Genomic DNA, 18,325 nt, shown 5'->3' with positions numbered 1-18,325 from the left:
AATGCCTGACCATTAGACTCAAGAGTCCACGAGTCCAGAATTTCCCCTGTGGTCTGGGTTCTATCCAATGCACCAAGTCACAAGATTAGATGGGCCCATCAATAATTCATGATGAGATGGAAGTAGTACCTCTTGAATTAAACAAGAATAGGGCCAGAGGGCACAAGGCAAGATGCATGAGCAGGTAGCCCAGATCCTCATGGCATCCACCACTGTGGCCCCAGAGCCCTCTATTAGCTGACATGGACACATGAGGGATCCCATACCACCAGTTCATAGAGGAGTAAAAGTGTGAGCTTGGTTTACGGATGCGTAAGCATCCATACATAGGTGTATGTGGGTGCTAGCCAAAAATGGACAGTACATGCAGTACAGCCTCACTCAATGACAGCCTCAAAAGACAGTGTCAAGATGGGGCCAGCCTGGTGGCATAGTGGTTGGGTTCGCACGCTCTGCTTTGGCGGCCCAGGGTTCGTTGGTTCAGATCCCAGGCATGGACCTATGCACCGCTTATCAGGCCATACTGTGGTAGACGTCCCACATATAAAGCAGAGGAGGATGGATACGGATGTTAGCCCAGGGCCAATCTTCCTCAGCAAGAAGAGGAGGATTGGCATTGGATGGTAGCTCAGGGCTAATCTTTTCCCCCCACACACCAAAAAAAGGACAGTGGCAAGGAAAAATACTCTCAATGGGGAAAGTGTTAGAAAATGTACCTGGTCATTCACTTTATTATTATTATTATTTTTTTGTGTGTGTTAGGAAGATCAGCCCTGAGCTAACATCCATGCTAATCCTCCTCTTGTTGCTGAGGAAGACCGGCTCTGAGCTAACATCTATTGCCAATCCTCCTCCTTTTTTTTTCCATTTTACTCTCCAAAGTCCCAGTAGATAGTTGTATATCATAGTTGCACACCCTTCTAGTTTCTGTACGTGGGATGCCGCCTCAGCATGGCCGGACAAGTGGTGAGTTGGTGCATGCCTGGGATCCGAACCCGGGCCACCAATACCAGAGCGCACGCACTTAACTGCCAAGCCATGGGGCCGGCCCCCCGGTCATTCACTTTGTATGGAAAAAGAAGTCATGAATGGTCTGACCAGCTGGTTAGGGGCCTGGAAGGAGAAAGACAGGAATATAGAGGGCAAGGAGGTCAGTGGTAGAGGTACGTGGATGGGCTTGTGCGAGTGAGGACAAACTGTGAAGACATTTGTATTACATGTTAACATCTACCAGAAAGCATCTACCATGGAAGAGGCACTGAATAACCAAGTTGACAGAATGACTTTGTCAGTTGACCTTAGTCAGCCTTCATCATCGGGCATCCCCAAACTGGCATGACAGGTGCATGAATGGAGAGGCTATAGTGGCAGAGACGAAGGCTACATGTGGGCTTAACAGCAGGAACTCCCACTTAAGAAGCCTGATCTAATTATTGCTGCCTTTCAATACCCAACTTGTTAGCAACAGAGACCAACACTGAGGGCCCACTATGGCACTATTCCTTAAAGAGTCATACAGGCCACTTGGTGGTGACTTGACCATATTGAGCCCTCCCTACTTGGAAAGACCAGTGGTTTATTCTCACCGGAATAGTATGAGTTCACCTTTCCTGTCTACAGGGCCACGGCCAGCAGTACTCTCTGAGGGATTATGAAGTATTTGATTCATCAGCATGGGAACCCACAGAGCACTGCATCAGACCTGGGAATATGTGGGAGTGGGACAAAATATGTTGGAATGGGACCATGACCATGGGATCCACTGGTCTTATAACACCCAGAACCTTTTGATCTGACAGAGCATTGGAATGCCTGCTGAAGGCACAGCTAAAAGCACCAGCTCACATGCCACAATTGGTGAGGATAGGAAACCATCCTACAAGATGCCATATATGTATCGAATCAGACATTTCCATTTGGTGGTGTGACCCCAATACAAAGGATACATAGGTCTGGGAACCAAGGAGTGGAAGCAAAGTGACCACACTTTTTATAGGCTTAATTGTGCCCGCCTCCAAAAATGTATATGTTGAAGTCCTAACTCCCAGTACCTCAGAATGTAACCATATTTTCATATAGGGTCTTTACAGAAGTAACTAAGGTAAAATGAGGTCATTAGGATGGGTCCTAATCCAATATGACTGGTGTCCTTATAAGAAGAGAAAATTTAGACTCAGATACATACAGAGGGAAGACAATATAAAGACACAAGGAGAAAATAGCCTTCTACAAGCTAAGGAGAGAGTCCTGGAATAGACCCTTCCCTTGTGTCCCTCAGAAGGAACCAACCTTGCAGACATCTTGATCTCAAGAGTTCTGGCCTCCAGAACTGTGAAAAAATAAATTTCTGTTAAGCCACTTAGTTTGTGGTACTTTCTTACAGCAGCCCTAGCCAACTAACACGCCACTTACTTATCACTCACAAGACCCACTGGGGGAATTCCTGCTTCCCATCCATGAAATTCAGGGCTCTGTTGGGTTAGAGGCTGTGATTCCCAAAAGGGGAACACCTCCTCCAGGGGACACAGCAACAGTTGCACTGAATTATAAGCTATTGTTGCCACTTGGGCACTTTGGACTTCTTACCAGGGACACAAAGACAAGAATGAGTCACTGTCTTGACAAGGGCCATTGACCCTAGTCATCAGAAGGAGGTAGGGATGCTATCCCACAACAGTGTAGAACCTAGTATCAATTGTGGTCCTGAGACCAATTGTAGTAGATGGGGCTATAGTTCATCCAATTAACCTCCCTCGCCTGCCTCTTCTAAATTTCCCCTCAGGAAGAGAGGCCCACTGACTCCAATGGTTCCTGGAAGACCTGTGCCTTGAATTTGTGTAGAGAAGTGAATCCACATGGCACAGTCGATAGACTGTCATAGACATAAGAATGTGCTAATCCAGATCCCTCTCCAAGGAAGGGCTTGTTGTCCAGTTGTGAAGAATACAGTTATCAGACAGACTCAAGTGCAGAGAGCTGTGTCACCCAAGGTGACATTTCCCACAATGGGGACTGAGGGAGATGGGGCATAATGCCTGGCCATTTCAGCCTGCTGCTGTGCAACTCTGACAGGTAATACTCTCTCCAGAGCTCCCTGCCTGGTGAGCTGAAATTTTGCTGAGCCTGAATTGTAGTTCAACTTCTTCCTCTCCCCAGTCTGATTTTTCCCCAATCTTTTCATAAGCATTAACCCATAAGAAACATTTTGCACCCTAATGTCTGTTTCGATGTCTATTTCCACAGAACCCAATCTGTGACAGTGTAGGGAAGCTATGTCCTCTAAGAAACAGCTAAAACATTTGGGGATTTTCTGAAGAGAACTAATTTCAAAATAACAGAAGAACTCTTCCTAAATACATCAAGGATTATCATAAGGTATCAGATACAGTAGAATCTATTAAGCTTACTCTGGGTGGCTCCATGAGGCAAAGAAGGTAGGCCTAATGGGAAGCCATCACAGGCAGACAGATTTGGGTTTAATATAGAAAGATAACTTTCTAGCATTTCAAATTGTATGAAAAATAAAATCCTGCACTAGCAAATGTGCAGTGGGAACTGAATGAGCCCTCACAGGATGATGGTAGCAGAGTTTCTCGCATGTGTTGGGGGCACAGGCTGGATGACCTCTGAGCCTACTTGGAGACTCCCTGGGATCATGACCCAGGGATCAGCTTATTTTGTGTAGGTTTTTTTTGGCACTTTCAAAAATTACAAAGGTAAATTATGCCATCTATAAATTTAAAACAATACTGAAGGGTATAAAGTTAAATGTGAAAGTCTTCCGTTTCCTCCACCCTCCCGATCCCACCGCCCAGAGGTGACCACTGAGGGTATTTGACATTTGACCGCCAAGCCAATTATTTGATCACCTACTATGATCCAGGCACTGTGCTAATACTTTACATATATTTTCTGATTTAACCCTCACCCTCAACAATCCTGTGAGGTAGGTACTAACAGATGAGGAAACTGAGGCTTAGAGAATGTCACAAGGTTAGGACATGTGATAGTAATAGAGCCAGAAATCAAAACCAGCCCTTTCTCTAACCATGGGCTCTTAATCATGACATTATACTGCCAAAGGTGAAATGCGGGAGAGGGGGGCAAATATAACCATGATAATTATTTCTTAGTGAATGACCAACGTCTCTGAAACTTCTCAAGTTGTCAATGGCCATACATAACTCATTGTGAATCAAAAGATATATCACATTCTAGTGGTCATCGGTTTCTGGGAAGTCGCCTGGAATTTCTGCCACCCTGACCCTTGGGGATCCATCTCCAGCAAAGGCAGCCTCTGGGGATCTATGCTGGTCACAAGTGCTTAAGCTTCGCTCTTGAGAATTCAGATTATTCTATAGCAGAGGATCTCTACCATGGTTATACATTAGAATCATCTGGGGAACTTTTACAAAATATCTAGGCCAGGCCTCATCCTAGAAATTCTGAATTAATTGGTCTAGGAATAGGCTTGGACATTGCGACTTTTGTATAGTCTCCTCCAATTAGACTAATGTACAGCCAGGGGTGAGAACCACTGCTCTAAATCAATACCAAGGCCCTCAAACATGGAAGCCACACCAAGGATAAATCAGTAACATTTGCATCTGGACAACCTTGGGAAAACAGGATTCAGACAAAAAGTAGTGCAGTCACTGCCTTCCTCTACTAGGGTTCCAGAATAGTCTGTGGTATTTCGTTCCTAAAGTTATATAAAGACTTCTTGCTGTCTCTCCCAACAGCTGAATGCCTTGTGACACTGACCATGAGGCTCAGAATCTGGGATTAAGCCTAATCTGAGGGAGGCAGCATTTTAGAAAACCAAGGTCAGCCCCTTTGGTGACTCAGGGATAAGTCAAATTTGCATATGAACTCACCCTGAGCCCTATCTTCTGAATTCTTTGTTAACCACTGTATCTCCAGCACCAAAACAATGCCAAGTACATAGCTGGTGCTTATTAAATACTTATTGAGTGAATGAATGCATAAATAAATGAATGGATTTCTGTGACCAGCCCACATTCACAGCACATATTTTTAGGTCTGAGCTACCCCTGACCCCCGACCCCACACCCCCCACCCCTCCAGCTTACAGCCTGAAGCCCACAGTTTAGAGCAGCAGTTCTGAAATTTTGGTCCCAGGCCAACAGTATCAGCATCACTTGGGAACCTGTTAGAAACGCAAATTGGCAAGCCCCAACCCAGAGTAGAAAGTCAGGGAATAGGGCCCACTAATGTGTGTTTTATCAAGCCCTCCAGGCAATTGATACGCACCTTAACATTCGACAATCACTGATAGAGAAGAGGTTCCAACTCTTGTATTGGAAGAGTTGGAAGAGAAGAGTGTCACTAACCAGGAGGTGACACAAAGCCCTTCACCCTCTGATCCCAACTTCCCTTTCCAGCGTCATCTCCCTTGACTTTCCTCCAGGAATTCAGGGAGATACACCAACATCTCCCTCTCTCCAGAACACAGCATGTTCTTCCCATCAAACATTTACCCACTATTTAAGAACTCACACATATTCTTCTTTGGCATTTTCTTCCCTGTTTCTCCATTTTTCTCTTCATTCAATCACTAATTCAGTCAGCCAACAAGCATGCATTAAGCCTATAGTTGCTGGGTGCTGGGGCTCTAAAGATAAAGAAAGCTTGCAGTTTAGTGGGAAAGACTGAAATACAAATGAAAGGTTAAAACACTATGTAGTTAGTGATATAATAGAGGTAATCACAGGATCCAATGAAAGTTGAGTGGGATCATCCCAAACTCCGCCTGGATGCGAGGAGAGTGTTGGTCTGAGAGTCTCATAAATGAGGTGACACCAACAGAGTCCTGAAGCACCATAAGAAATATTCCAGGATCCAATGTACAGTATGGTGACTATAGTTAACAATACTGTATTGTATACTTGAAAGTTGCTAAAAGAGTAGATCTTAAAAGTTCTCGTAGCCCCCACCCCTCAAAAAAGGTAACTATATGAGCAATGGATGTGTTAAGTGACCCTATTGTGGTAATCGTTTTGCAATATATATGTATAACAAAATTATCACATTGCCACCCAGGGAAGTCCCTAAAACATTTTCCATGTCTAATGCTTTGTTTTTAAGTTGTGCTTGCTTATAGGAACCAAGGCAGAACAAGGTCAGATGGCCAAACAGCAGAACCAGTCCAAACCAGAAAGGTCCAAGATGGCCATGGGGTGCCATGTGCAAAAGGAAACGTGTGCAAAACGTGCCATATGCACAAAGGGAAGGTCTGCGCATGCCCCAAAGCCCCCACCCCGAGTGATGATGCAGAGACCCCTCCCCCTTCACATCCCTTAAGAAACCTGCTCGCCTTCCCTTGGGGGGTGGGGGGTAAGTGTTTTAGAGCATGAGCTCTGCCTCCTCCATTCATTGATCAATGAATAAAGTTTCTGCTCTGCTATTCCAAACCTGGTCTCTTTCTATTGGCACTCTAGGCAAAAGGACCCACTTGCGGGTCACTGGTCCCTTAGGGCTTGAAACACATCCAAACATCTGCATTGCTCTGGGGTTCAGTTCTGGTCTCTTGCTCCATGTCTTCCTAATATGGCCCTTCTACTATGGCCTAGAGTTCTGAATACTCATGCCGGTTTTCCTACTGGAAAAAGCTCTTACAGACCCTCACACAGGCTGGATACCAAGCTACAGTCTTATTTATGATCACACTGCATTGAAACTTGGAAGGCAGTGGGAGAGCTGCAACCTGGAAACACAAAAAAAAATAATTTCATCTTCTGTTTAAAGCTAAATGGCCCACTTGGGATTAAATCTATGACCTTGGCTTTATCAGTGCTGGGCTCTAGCCAACTGAGAGCTGACTGGCCCAGTGTAGGTTTACTACAAATAATATCCTGAAGACAATTCTATATTAGAGATAAGACAGCCCTTTGTAAAATGGATGATGTCAAGAACTAATTGGTAGCCATATTGTGTATAATAAACAAGGAATATGTGCATTCACCTCTCTAGAGGTTGAAATCTGCCGGAAGGAAACATTTTCGAAACTGCTCCATGGGCACTGTTCAAGAGCAATATGATCAAGCTGAGTAGAGGCACTGAACCCCTCAGGACTCCAGAGGGTCTATTTCCTGCTCACTTAATCTCTAAGTATTTAATAGAAAGAACGTCTTGTAATCATCAATGCAATGATTTGCAACTTGAGAGCATCTTAGTTTTCCAATTTCGGGGAACTAAAGCTATTTCAGGAATGATTTTTAAATATTCCTAGACTTTAACCAACTAAAAATAACCAGTGAAAATAAACACAAAATCAAAAGTCGAAATGTGGTTTACCTTCTGTTGCTACACAACTATGCCCAGAATATAGTAGCTCACCTCCCTTCTGCCCTGCTGAAGTAGGCATTAGTCCCTGGAAACTCACTCAGCAATTGAGTGGAATGGGAAATATCTGCTTTGTGTGATGGTGGGAAGGCCGTGGGAAGGCCCTGGAAGGACCCCATTTACCCCATACCCCAAGTAACTCCCAATTACCATACCATTACCTCTTTCTAGCTTCATTTTCCTGAGTCTCATAAAGCTTTTCAACCTTCTAGAGCCCTCTACGAAATAAACGTGAGAAACCCTGGAAGACACCAAAACATGAACCCTTACAGTTATGTACCAGGGAGACTTATGTAAATGAGTCCCACAAGAGAATTTCTGGCACTGTATTCTGGGGAGGAGGTATTGAGAGGCGAGGCAGGATACTGCCAAAGATGTGGCCATAGGGCTGGCCTATGTGGCTGAAGCAGAAATAAGACTGCATAAAAGACTTCATTGATCCTACCGGTGTTTGCCATTTCCAGAGGGGATCCATTTCCTTAAGCAGTCTTGGAGTCCAAATTTGGAGGCTGGGTAATGACAATTCTAAGTATTAAACCCAATGTTTTGACCCCATGCCTACCCCGTGGCTCCCCAGGTCCGATGGCTTTTTTCTGACCCTCTGTGTGGTTCTTCTCTGCCTATCTTAAACAACCCCCTCTTCTGGGCTGGGTTTTAAGGTCACAACTTTGAGTCCACATGGATTCTGCCAAATTCTGCCCTGATTCCAAGAAGGAAATGCACATCCAGAAAGGACTAAAAGAGAGCAGCAAGATTTTGCTCACAAAATCAGGATCTATTTCTTCATGCTTGAAATCCCAAGCTTTTCTATTATGCGGCAAAAATAGCAACTGGGTCAAATATAGAAAATTCACCACCTCTCCCTTTTATTTACTTCTCCATCTGTGTACAGTCTTCATCAATGATGACAGCGGGAATTGGCTTAGCTTTGGAGCTCTGGTTTGTTAGCTATTTGATGTGAGGAAGCAGCTGGGAGAACATATACACATGCCATTCCTGGGCCCTGCTCCAGGAGGGCCTGCCGTTGGGCTTCTCCCCATTTGCCAAATAAGAGACTGCTCTGGGAGCTGGTTACAGGACCCTTAAAAGAGATGCCTTCTCTAACTTGCTTTTTAAAAAAATCATACATGAGTGGTATTTTAATAATGTTTGTTGTATACAATTTCTAAATACAAAAGTAATAAATGCCTACTCTACATCACCTGGGCAACACAGAAAAACAAAGTCAAGTCACCTATTATCCAACTACTACAAATTAACCATAATAATTACTTTCATTTATGTCTTTATTTTTTTTCTGTGCATACCTATGAAAATAAAGAAAATCACTAGTTATTTACAATCCCCCCACCCTTTCTAATATTTTCTACACGAGATGGATGCTGGGGAAAAGTTGAGTCACCCCTCGCATCTCCTGTACTCAACAAAGCAAAGTTGAAGATCCAGAGAAGACCTAGCTTGTTCTGCCTAAGAAGAGACTAGAGATTTGCTGTCCAATATGGCAGCCACTAGCCACATATGGGTAATTTAATTTAAATTTGCTACCATTAAATAAAATTAAAAATGTATTTATTCAATTGCACTAGCCATATTGCAAATGCTTAATGGCCACATGTGGTTAAATCAATTAAAATTAAATAAAGTTAAAAACATATTTTCTCAGGCCGGCCCCATGGCTTAGCGGTTGAGTGCGTGCGCTCCGCTGATGGTGGCCCGTGTTCGGATCCCGGGCGCGCACCGACGCACCGCTTGTCTGACCATGCTGAGGCCGTGTCCCACATACAGTAACTAGAAGGATGTACAGCTATGACATGCAACTATCTGCTGGGGCTTTGGGGGAAAAATAAAATAAATAATAAAAAATAAACATATTTTCTCAACTGCACCAATCACACTCCAAGTGCTCAATAGCTAGTGTGGCTAGTGACTGCCATATTGGACAGAGAAGTTTACAGAACATTTGAATCATTGCAGAAATTTCTGTTGAATAATGCTTGACTAGGGAATCACAGAAGCCTGCATGGTGGCGGTGGTGGTGATGGTAGAGGAGGAAGAAGAGGAGGAGGAGCTGCTGGCAATAGAAAGGAGGAGAGTCATTGAAGGGGTTTGAGAGAAAGGGAAGGGAGAAAAGCAGCTGCAGAAGGACGTGAAACTTTGGCAAGAGAGAAATGCTTGAAGGGAAAGAGATTTAGAAGGTTTTGCTGCTTGATACATGAAATAATTCTATCCTTACTCTATCTATCTCATGAAATCCTCAATAAAACTCACATCAGTTGTCTATTTCTAGACTTGGATTTCTGGGCGTGTATATTTTAATGTGATATATGTCACTGACCTCAAGGTGGACACTTGGTGGAAACAAGACAAGCCTACATTTGGGTTATGGATGCCATATGTGGGTATAGAAAATACACAAAATAATATTTTAATGGAACATATTGTCTTGCTCCTTGATTTTTTCCCTTGCACTATAACAAACATTTCTTGTGTTCATCCTTTACACACACACACAAAATGTATATAATTAAAGGCACATAAACACACATACATTCCTTTAGGATATATTTCTAGAAGTCAAATATACTAGGTTAGAAGATACTCAAATTTTTAAAGCTCCCAATGCATACTGTTAAATTTTTCATAATTGCCAGCAGTAATACATGCCCATTCCCATTTCCTCACACTCTCCCCAAACCTAAATATATTTATTCTTTTTATTTTTTGATGTTTGCAGAGGCAAAAACATAGTATTTATTTTAATTAGAAGTACTTTTGAAGTTTCTCTAAACAAGTACAGAAAGAACAATGCCAATGTTAATACTTGAACATAATCTTTAGCTTCGCAAAGCATAGTTGATATCCTCTCCACGAAACCCAGAAGAGGCACCTCAAACCAATAATTCACTTTGAACAATTCTCTTTTGACTTTAATCTCCAAATTACTTGGTGCTTCTATGAGTACACTTAGCAATCTGCTTGTACTCAACATATTCACGTACATCTGCATTTGCCCCCATGGGATCAGGATTATATTTCTTTCCCCTATAAAACACTTCTGGGACTTGGCACAATGCTTCATATACAAAGAGAGTGAATGATGTATATATTGAGTTGAATCAAGGAGTTTTTGCACTTCTTTGAAACCTTGAGCTCATGGCGAGGAAATACAGACACATGGTGCTGTCGGTACCAGAAGAAGTGGGTTTGAGAATGGGCTCTGCTGCGAACAACCTCTCTTTGAGCCTCAGCCTCCCCATTTATAAAAAGAGAAAGTGGGCCCAGATGATATTTATGGTCCATTCCAGATCTAACACAATTCTATTCCAAGGCCCTGAGCGTGTGTAGGGATTGAGGTGAAATGGGATGGGAGAGGTGTGTGTCTTCCTGTGAGCACGTGCATACAAGTGTGTTTGTAGGGAAACGAAAGGAGTGATTAACGGATGCTCTCTCCTCTCTGCTGGGAGTCCTTTGATATAAAGAAAAAGGAGAAGAGGCAGCAACAGGTTTGAACACCAATTAGATAAGGCTTCAAGATACACAAGCCTATTCTAATAAATTGTTTTGGGATGCCTGCTCTGGGCCATTGGGGAAAAAATTCCCATGATACTTTGTGAAGTTGAAGGTCATATTAAAGTGTCAACGTTCGCATTATTGCATTATCCTACTGAAGTAGCAACTAAAAAATTCTGTGTCTCTTAGTTCTTGATTAAAAGCAGCAAGAGGATTTCCAACATGAGTTAGTAGCCCCCTGAGGCTGACACTGAATGGTTCTAACCTTAAGAGCCTCTATTCTAATTACCACTCCGAACAAGCTTTATGTCAAGGACAGAACACTTCAGTGGTGGAATGTCTTGATGCCATGGCCTCATGAATAAATGACTGCCTGGCTTATAGTTGAAGATTTTGTGTGGTAATAAGGGTTTGCAGGAGGGCATGTCTTTATCCTGATAAGGGGACAGTCATTTAATATGGTACCACAAGCATCCAACATTCTAGTCAGAGAAGAAAGCTTTTTTAGGCTCAAACATGAAGCCAGGATCGCACTATATATTGTCAGCCAGAGGGAATCTGCTCCTCGGCCTAGTAATGTCACATATGAGTTCATTTGAATCAGGGAGCCTTTCTGTAGGTCCATTTTGAATAACCACATTTATTGATACAAGCTGCAGAACTCAAGAACACAAAGAACATTGAAAGTCATTTTTCTGATGGGTTAACTGATGTCCAAGAGCAGAAAGGATTTTCTCAAGATCGCAGAAGTGGTAAAGTGGCAGAACCAAGAAAAGAAGCCTAGTATTCTACTCTCAGTTCATTAGTAAATACTGAGCTCCTGTTTCACTCACGCCACCAATATTGAGTACCTACTGTGTACCAGGCACAGTGCTATGTGTTGGGGATACATCTGTGAATAAGGCAGATCTGTCTTCCTAGAAGCTTTCTAGGATGGCTGCTTCCTGACTGACTATAAACCACTTGCCAGAGCTCCAAACCCACAGCTGAGGTCCATTTGCACTAGAACCAAAAATATCAGTGTTCTCTTACTGTCAAGGGTCCAAAGGACCTCATTTCAGTTACTGAGCAAATTCCAGGTTTCCCTTTATTTATCACATCCTCTCAACTATGTACAAATGACTAGAGGCCATTTATATTTCTCTTTGTTGAGAAATTTCAAAAAATGCTCTCTCTTCTCTATCAATTGTATTACAGAGACAGTAAAATAGAAGTAGCATTCTGTCAAGAGCATCAGTGCCAATCGTGGATTTTAACAAATTCACAATGCCTTTGAGGCCACATTTTCATTAGTTTAGAAATGTTTAATATTTGTTTCAGGAGGAAGGAGATAAACCAAAAACATTTTCCATCAAGTCAAGCAGCTGTAGGTGACTGAGCCGGGACCAGAACCCCAGGGCCTATTTGACTTCACAGAGACCAGATGAGAAACAATTTTCATTATTTCTGGAACTTGGGCTGTGGAAAGAAGGCGAACGGACATTTCCAAGATAGAATCATCAGGACTAATGGTCTACATTAACTCAATAATCATGCATCCCACAGATATTTATTGAGCCCTTGCTATGTACCAAGCTTGTGCAAGGGGATGAACATGGAGTGATGAGCCAGACAGACACAGTCTGGACTCTCAGGCTTTAAAACCAGTAATAGCCAATCTTAGGAACTTGACGAGGCCGACATTCTATATCTCAGCCTCCCTGCTGGGTATCATCTAGTTCACTATTTGTCTTCAATGGGATGAGTGCAATTAGGGTCATCAGGGTCCAGGGGAAATAAATCACTATTCTGTTCTGTCCTCTAAGCTGATTCTGAAAGTAGCCCATATACCCTTGGTTACAGATTTTGTTATGTCTGCCTACATAACTGAATGTTCTCAGAAAGCTAAGGAGCAAAGGAAGATCACAGCTTCCTGCCATCTTGATAGTAAATCCCCACTCTGTGTATGACTCTCAAAACTTATTCCCAGCCCCAACCACTTTCCTCAGTTCCGGTTCTAAATTTCTGCTTGCCATCTTCACCTGTTTCTCACGTTGTAATCCTTGGTTCTGTGAATGATATCACCACCCTCCCAGTTATCCATGCCCAAAGACTTGGCATCTCTGATGCCTCCCTTTCCCTTGTTCCCCATCTCTAATTGCCAAGTCTCCTCTGTTCTACCTTAAGAGTATCTCTTCCATCTGTTCCCTCTTCTCCATCTCCAACATCTGAAGGGACTGCGATGGCTAATGTCATGTGTCAATTGACTGAGCTAAAGGATGTCCAGATATCTGGTAAAAAATTATTTCTGGGTGTGTCTATGTGGGTATTTCTGGAAGAGATTAGCATTTGAATCAGTAGACTGAAGAAAGCTGATTGCTCTCACCAATGTGGATGGGCATCATCCAATCTGTTGAGGGCCTGAATAGAACAAAAAGACAGAGGAAGGGGGAATTTGCTCTCTCTGACTGAGCTGGGACATCTATCTTCTCCTGTCCTTGGACATCTGTGCTCCTGGTTCTTGGATCTTTGGACTTGGACTTACAGCATCAGCTCCTCTGATCCTCAGGCCTTCAGACCGGGACTTAGTTACACCACTGGCTTTGCTGGTTCTCCAGCTTGCAGATAGCAGATTGTGGGACTTCTTGGCCTCCATAATCACATAAGCCAATTCCTATAATAAATCTCCATATATATATATGTTCTGTTTTTCTGGAGAACCCTGAACTAATACAGGGACTGAGATCCAGACAGGACGAGTGACCTGTCCAAGATCACACTGTTCATAACAACAGAGTTGGTGTTATAGCCCATTTATATCTGACATCAAAGTACATATTCATGCACTATGGCAGATAAGACCCTTATTAACTGTCACTTGTTCAACTGCAATGCCTCATTAGACCTTATTTACTGTCTCTCTTCAGCCTTTACTACAAAATGTTTTCAGGTTAATCTTGCTACAGCACATCCTTTACTAAAAGCTTTTATCATTGCTCTCTAAATCTTATCAGTTTCTCACTGCTTGGCATATTCCAGGAATGAAAACAAGATCAATGTGGTTTAACCAAAGTAAATTCAAAAATACATTTTCATCACCTTGGTATCTTTCTTCTTGTGCCTGGAATAATGTTTAACTCATAAAAGGCACTCCAATAATCTTTACTTCTATAGCACCCCTTAAATCATGATTTATCTCTAGTTCCATAGATGTGCCTTATCTCCTCAACTAGAATGTAAATCCTTTGAGGTCAGGTGCCATGGTTTATATGTCTTTGTATCCACCTCCCACAGTGTGTGTGGTGAGAAAGAAATTTTAAAATACTGAAGAGAGAGGGGTTAGGCAATGTACTACTTCTTTCTTCAGCTGTCCTGAAGGACTCTTGAGTACAGAACACATCCATGCTGCCCAGAACTTCGCAGTTGGAAAACTTGCAATTGTTTGTTTTCCCAAACTAAGCATTCTGTTTGTTCCCACTCACCCCATCCTTACCTTTATCCTCTGCCTTGTATATTACTTACATTAAAATAAGTTCAATATTGCTAGTTTCTTGAAGGCAAGTCCTATGTGTCACTCATTTCAGTGTTCACCGTCCCCCACAGCACCCAGTGTGCCTTACTTTGCACATACTAGGCGAACAATAAATATTTTTAAAATAAAGCATAACAAGAGTGACAGGTTAATAGCAGATATACCACAGGCCATGGACCTTCAGTTTGTGCTGATTTGCCGTTCTTCCAAATGGATCATATCCCAAATGGAATTCTTCATTTCCCAAAACCAGCCCCTCTGCCATCTCCCTTATCTCTGTCTTTGGCATCAAGGGCACAAAGAATCTTCCAGTCCCTCAGGCTGGATACTTCTGAAGTGTCTTTGATGAAAGTAAGATGTACATGGCAATACAACAAGGGTGAACTGTTCAACAGACATTTGGAAGCTAAGGCAAAGGTGGAAGGGTTACTTTTAGAGAGGAGGAAGTGTCCCACTCTTCCTTTGAGACTGCAGAGAAGAATGATAAATACATATAGAGGTAGAGATGAGCTGAGGTAGGGATAAGAGGATATACAAGGGACTCAGTCTCGGCAAAGTGGGAGAAGTCATTTGCTAAGCCTGGGGTTGGGTAGAGGCTTGAGGAGAGAAGAGGAGGTCTGGAATAACTGGCATCAGGAACTCCCTTGGGTGTTGACAAGATTGAAATTCTGCATCAAGGATCTTGAATCAACACGACATCCTTAAATAAAAGTCCCATTTTTTGTAGTTTTTGAAAAATGACTGTAGAGACTGACTAAATTAAAAATTCATCCCGGACAATTCACGGGTATAAGATGGATGTTCTTTGGGTAGAGTGGCCCACTTATACAGGTCCCACTTATAGCATAATTAGGACACAATTCCTCTTATAAAAACAATCATTCTAGATATAGTGTGAGATGATTCTCCTTTGCAATTCCTCCATTGCAATATTAGGATGGGATAAAAAGTCACTTCCTAATTATTAGTCTTCTTTATCATTATTATTAATTTTACTTGAAGAAATATGCCCATAACCCATATTTTTGTTCTTCTAACCTCTTCCAACCTATAGCTTTTTGTAGGTCATTTTTTTTACCTTATTATTTTAAAACAAAAACACAGAAAACCACACAAATGTACAGCTTAGTGAATTATACAAATAATACTCCTGTAACCACCTTCCAGGCTAAAAAAAACCAGCCATCCCAGAAGTTCCTCCAAATGCCAAATCTCAAATATAGTTCCCTCTGTCCCTCCAAATATTACCACTATCCTGAATTTTATAGTAATCATTTCCTTGGATTCTTATGGTCTCATCACCCAAGGGTGAATCACTAGACACTATAGAATAATATTGCCCAATTTTTTAAAAACTTGACATATCTTTTTAAGCCTATTTTAATTGAAAGGTTCTCCCTCCATTTATTTATTTTCCCCATAATTTATATGCCAAAGAACTCATGCTGTTTTACCTGCAGAGTTCCCCGTAGTCTGCATGTTGCTGATTGCATACTCATGGTGCAGTTCAACATGCTCCTCTGTATATCCTGGTGGATTCAGGTCTTGATTAGTCTCGGGTTTTCACTTTTTTGTTGTTAGCAGCCACTGATGCTCAATTTCAAAATGATCATATTCTATAATTTTTTTTTTAATTTACTGGCTGGAATGATGTTTCTTGAGATATAGTTCACATACCACAAAATTAACCATTTTAAAGTGTACAATTCAGTGATTTCTAGTATATTCAGAGTTTTGCAATCATAACCAGAGTTTGTTGTTGTTATTGCTCTTTGTTTAGTGAATTTTCTGAACTAGTTCTGTAAAGTCTGCATTCTTTGTTGTGTGTGGTCACTGAAGTCTCTGCTAGGTTATCTTAGTGATCAATTAATGAGTAAACAGACATTTTTTTAAATGCCTGGAACCAATAAGTCTTTACCTAGAGGCTCTGTGTGCATTTACAGGCATGCTTTCAATACTCAGCCAGGCAGTTTCAACCATGCCTTCACTTCCTCCTTGTGCAGAGAATGAATGCCAGTCTGCAGTGAGTGTAGGGTCTTCTCATATCTTTACTCAGCATATGCACAGCCCTACAAATGAGTATGTCCTTCTAGACTCCCAAGGATATGTTGGAAGTTTTCAAAGTCCCCACTGACATCTCATTCCCCAGCTTTTCCTTTTTGGCTTTTTGTTTAGCCAATTGTTTGTCCCATTTGACTGCCTCTGGCTGAAGAGAAGTTAAACAATTGTCCTCAAATATGTTCAACAAACACTCCTGGTGAAAAGGTTTTTTGCACTAGGTGAGCTCTGTGTCAGATTTTTTTTCACTCTTCAAGAATCATTTTTGCCCTCTTGGGGGCAATATTAGCCCCATTGAGAATACATAGCAGAATATTCTACAATTACTCATTTGCTTTTTCCATATAACACACACAGTAATATCTGCATAACAACTATGTAGATATGCAATTACTGCCTCTACCAATATGGTTATTGAATAGTGTAAACATTTCACATGTGCTAACCCCTTTCTTCTCCCATTTGTTTCATGCTTGTACTATATCTACAATGCCTCATGATATAGCCATACCATACTCTCTCCCTTTTAACTCTCATTTAGACTTAATTCTAGGAGTAACTATGTATTTAATGCCCACCACTAATCCTTGTGCTGATATATCTCTAGAGATATATAGAGATCTTTTGGTTATCTAAAGTTCATTCTCCATTATTTTCCTTAGGAAGGACTTATATCAACATTCTTTTAGTTCCTACATGTTGTTAACAATTTGTCTGTGCCCTCTATACTGGGAGGTCAGTTTTCCTGGATATAAAATTCTTGGCTCACATTTTCTTTCCTTGAATATCTGAAAAATATTACTCAATTCCCTTGTGGCATAAAGCATTGTTGTTAAAAAGTCTAATGATAATCCAATTTTATTTTTCCTCATAAGGTTTGATCTCTTTAGTCAAGATGCCTGAAGAATTTTTCTTTTTCTTTAAAGCCCAGTAATTTTACCAGAATATATTCCTGGTGTTTGTCATTCTGGGCCAATATTCTCAGGTACACAGTGAGTGTGTTTTTTCCATGTGTAGTTTAATTATCTATGTGTGTGTATGTATGTATTTGTTCTGTTCCCTTGCTTAGTTTTCTTCTTCAGAGACTCCTATTATCTGTATGCTGGATCTTCTTTGCTTGCCTTCCATATATGTAATTTCTGCTCAAGTTACTTCATCTCTTCATTTATTTTTTATCTTTAAAATTTTCCTTAAACATTTGCTAAAAGGGTAGATTTTATGTTTACATGGTCTTATCACAAAAAATAATCATAAATAAAGGGGGTGGGAGGAAACTTTTAGAGGTAAAAATAAAATAAAAATAAAATTTTCCTCCTTTTAATCTTCTTTTCCTTTAAAGCATTATTTGTTGTGTTTATCCACTCTCATATTTCTTCTAGTTTATTCTATATTTCTAAAATGAATTTTCCTGCTATTTCTAATTATCTTTAGAGTTTAGTCTTATTTATGAGTTTTTCTAATTCTGATTTATATTATTCTTTCATATCTTGTATCATTTTAATACATTTTAGTTGTTTTAAATAGTATGTGACAATTTTGATTTGTTTTTAAAGCATATCTTTCTGATGTGTTTTAAGGTATGAAGGGTATTATTTTGCTCCTTATTCTCTTTTCTTATAGTAACTTTATATGAGATTTTACCTTGATACATTTCTGTTGCTCATTTTAACATGAATTTAGTTTGACTCAAATTTTAGAAAGAGGCATGATTCCAAAAGATTTTCTAACTTCACAAGGCCCTCTCTTCTGTTGTTTTTGCGTAGCATTAAACAATATGGCCACTTGCTTTCTGAGATTTCTTATATCTATTTTCCTCCCCAACTTTTATTTGGACCTTCTCTTTCCCTCCTCTCTATTGTTCCTACCATGTTCAAATTTTAT

This window comes from Ceratotherium simum, chromosome X (genome assembly GCF_057802395.1).
Source record: "Ceratotherium simum simum isolate JZ-2026a chromosome X, ASM5780239v1, whole genome shotgun sequence".
NCBI classification, from domain to species: domain Eukaryota; kingdom Metazoa; phylum Chordata; class Mammalia; order Perissodactyla; family Rhinocerotidae; genus Ceratotherium; species Ceratotherium simum.
The sequence above is the reverse complement of the archived record's forward strand: the minus strand, read 5'-3'. Positions refer to the sequence as shown.